Raw genomic sequence first — 4,330 nt, 5'->3', positions numbered from 1 at the left:
GAAATGTGTTGCTCTGACTAGAAGTGACTGTAATGTAATAAATCTGAAAATCTGTCTTCTTGATTTCCTGCATGGTCTGAACCCACAGTGTGTACTGTAAATACTGAGGTCTATGGGTAAACTGAAAAAAAAAAGAAAAGATTTTAATCTTCAAAATGCACAATTTGCTTTTAAATTCAATTCCATATTTCACATATATACCTATTTTCTTTTCCAAATCATAACTGAATATGGTTTTATCTCATTGAATTTCCTTCAAGTTTCAAGTCACACATCTGATCTGAGTTCAAACTGCTGACAGCAGCCAGGAAGCGTCTTCATCAGTCTGAACACGAACATGAACACGATCACGAACACGATCATGACCACGATCATGACCACGAACACGATCATGACCACGATCACGAACACGATCACGAACACGATCATGACCACGATCATGACCACGAACACGATCACGATCACGATCACGAACACGATCACGAACACGATCATGACCACGAACACGATCATGATCACGAACACGATCATGAACACGAACACGATCATGACCACGAACACGATCATGATCACGAACACGATCATGATCACGAACACGATCATGACCACGAACACGATCATGAACACGAACACGATCATGACCACGATCATGACCACGAACACGATCATGATCACGAACACGATCATGATCACGAACACGATCATGACCACGATCATGACCACGAACACGATCACGATCACGATCACGACCACGAACACGATCATGATCACGAACACGATCATGATCACGAACACGATCATGACCACGAACACGATCATGAACACGAACACGATCATGACCACGATCACGATCATGAACACGAACACGATCATGACCACGATCACGAACACGATCACGAACACGATCATGACCACGATCATGACCACGAACACGATCATGAACACGAACACGATCATGAACACGATCACGATCATGAACACGATCACGATCATGAACACGAACACGAACACGAACACGACACCTAACAGGAAGACCAGCTGGCAGTACAGTCTCCGCCTCACTACCCCTCCTGGAGTTTCAACAGGTTCAGGACTAGTTTGTGGGAGCTGAGTTTCCTGTACAGTGTGATGTTGGTGTCAGACAGCCTGATGAAGACGCTGCAGACTGCCTGGCTGCTTCATCATGTATTCAGTGTGTTGAAACTTTATTTATCCCAGAGAGAAACCCAACTGTCACGGCACAACACACACGAGACACAATAACGACATCACAACAATCAACAATACTACAGCTAATAAAAACTCATCAAATAAATCAAATGAAACTCTCTGTGTCTCAGCAGCCGCTCAGCCTGAAACCAAACAGACTGTAACTGGAGCAGCGGCTCCTGAGGCAGCGTCAGCATGACAGAGCTCTTCATCATCCTCCTCATCCTCCTCACCCTCCTCACCCTCCTCACCCTCCTCGCCGCCCGAGGCCGGCCGGTCACATCGCCCCGCAGCGAGGACAAAACACAACGACAAGCATGGAGGACGGACTTCAAGGACCTGCAGGAGCTCCGGGACTCAGAATGAAGTCAGCAGAGACCACAGAACTAGAATGGACAGAACGGTCTTTCCCATTCAAATCAACGGTCCAGGACGGTCGGAGCGGCGGCCATTTTGATTTGAACTGTTGGACTAGCTTCTGTATAAAGTGACTTTTACAGCAAGAACCAAAGCAGTGAAACCTGGTGGAGGAAAGTTGCAGCTGAATGAAGTTTCCCTCTGCCTCCACCAGGTGGAGCTCTGTCACCTGCTGCTGTCTTTTTATGTCGGTCAAGAGTTTTGACACCTGTGCAGTTAGCAGAAGAGTTTACAGTTGAGTTTCTGTTTCAGCTGATGTCTGTTAGCTGTTTGAAGTCAGAGAACACTAACTGTCCTTCTCCACTAAAGGAAGGCTAAGCTACGTTAGTCAGTTTGCTGACAGACTCGCCTCAAGACAGTGTGACAGACTTTACAGCCTTAATGTCCAGACTTGTGTTGTCACCATAGCAACTAATTCCATAATCACCATTTTATGCTGTACTAGCCAACTACTACTAGAATGGACAGTTCTATCCATTCAGGTTCCACTTTCAGGTGATGTAACCTCCTCTGGCGGCCATCTTGGAGGTCCTCAGCTCTGTGAACAGCTGACTGTGTTTCTGTCGTCTCAACAGAATTGAACAGACGGTTAATTTCTGTCTGTTTCTGACTGAACTGATCATTTCATCACTGATCCATCTGATTGATTTAGTGTTTAGATAATGTCAGCTTGTTAGCTAGCTAACCATAGTATCTGGTCAGCTAACATCACTGTCTTGTTGTTAACACATCCGATTAGCACACTAGCTAACGTAGCTAGTAGCAGCTAGCGTTAGCGTGTTCACATTAACATCAGTGTGTTTGCCGGCTAGTTAGCTAGCTAACAGTTTGTTCAGGTTAACTGAGCTGACTCTTCTCAAGCTACAACTCAGAGTGTTTTGGAGTAGAGACTAGGGCTAAAGACAAGACAGTTTACTGTGTCACAGTAACCAAATCCACCTTATCACACTATTCACTTTTACTGAGAACGTTACTGAATGGATCTACAGCCACACCACAACAAGCTGACTCAGCTGCTCTCTGCTTCTAGCTGCTTCTACAGATTTACACTTTATTAACTAACACACAGTTCTACAGATTTACACTTTATTAACTAACACACAGTTCTACAGATTTACACTTTATTAACTAACACACAGTTCTACAGATTTACACTTTATTAACTAACACACAGTTCTACAGATTTACACTTTATTAACTAACACACAGTTCTACATGTTCCTCCATGGAGACTCAGATTGGAGATTTAGGATGCAGCTGCAAAGCCTTTACAGTGGACAGTAGTCCCAGTCAGCTGTCAAAGAAACTTAACAAAAAAAGCACAAAATCACATAAATTGTGTTTTAGCTTCAGGCGTCTGCAGGCCAGAGGCCATGCGCTCTGCTTAGTTAGTTCCAGTCAAGTCAGATTTATTTCTGAAGCACTTTCAACAGACAGCTTCATCCCAAAGTGCCTCACAGAGCAGCGGAGGACATGAAGACGGATAGAAACAAGAGAGAAGAACCACATCAGGTTCTTCTGGTTCTGGTTCTGGTTCTTACCCGACGATGACGATGACGAAGTCCAGCAGGTTCCAGCCGTTGCGGATGTAGGAGCTGGGATGCATCACCAGACCGTAGGCCAGGATCTTCAGGAAGGTCTCGATGGTGAAGATGATGAGGAAGACGTACTCCACTTGTTCCTGAGGGAGGAACACGACCGCATTTAACACCGGAGAACAGAGAACAACAGAAGATCAGGGCCAGCAGGGATTGGATTTAAAATGCAAACATTTGAATTTGTCAAGCTCACAATGAAACGTTGAATTCCAAAAATGAATTTCTTGAATAAATTATTTTTGAATTTAACTTTTAATAATAATTTCAAATTTGTTTTCCCCAATTCAAATTCAGTTTTCTTAATTCACAGTCATCTTCCTGAGACGGGCCTCCTGGCACAAGAAAACACACATTTACTGATGCATGTGCAATCAGGTAATGTACAAACTGACCAGCGAATCTGTACACTGACCGTTTTCCCACTTTAACTGTAACATATACACTCACCGGCCACTTTATTAGGTACACCTATTTAATACTGGCTGGTCATCTGTTGCTGTTGCCCATTTATCATAAGGGAAACAACTTGAGATGCCCTTCTGCACTCCACTGTTGTAAAGAGCTGTTATTGGAGCATTTGTGGCCTTTCTGTCAGCTTGAACCAGTCTGCTGTGACCTCTGACCTCTCTCATTAACAACCTGTTTTCATTCACTGGATGTTTTTTTGTTTCTCGCACCGTTCTCTGTAAACTCTAGTGTGAAAATCCCAGAAGGACAGCTGTTTCTGAGATGCTGGAACCAACCAATCAGACCACAAAGGTGCTTAGATGACGCATCTCACCCATTCTAGTGTTTGTTGGAACAAAAAACTAAACCATTTATATACTGAGTTGCAGCCACATGATTCGCTATTTGAAGGAGCAGGCTATGTGCGTTAAGGAGCAGGTGTACCTAATAAAGTGGCCAGTGAGTGTATATACAGTATATATACACTCACAACTATCTAGTAGCGGCTGATCATCTGTTGAGTCAGAAACTAAACCTCCACCCAGTCTGCTGCTTTATACTGAGCTGCTGCCACATGATTGGCTGTCTGTGTTCAGGTGCAGGTATACCTAATAAAGTGGCCGGTGAGTGTATATTAATCGCGGTATAAGCGTTATCCC

General features: G+C 44.0%; 1 pseudogene; it reads right to left on the bottom strand.

Moving 5' to 3' along the window:
• Positions 1 to 3,247, bottom strand: part of LOC139925148 (voltage-dependent L-type calcium channel subunit alpha-1F-like) — a 50,956-nt pseudogene extending 47,709 nt beyond the window's left edge.
• Positions 3,248 to 4,330: the final 1,083 nt, after the last annotated feature.

Source organism: Centroberyx gerrardi, chromosome 14 (genome assembly GCF_048128805.1).
Source record: "Centroberyx gerrardi isolate f3 chromosome 14, fCenGer3.hap1.cur.20231027, whole genome shotgun sequence".
NCBI lineage: Eukaryota > Metazoa > Chordata > Actinopteri > Beryciformes > Berycidae > Centroberyx > Centroberyx gerrardi.
Note: the sequence above shows the minus strand (reverse complement) of the source record. Positions and strands in the feature narration are given on the sequence as shown.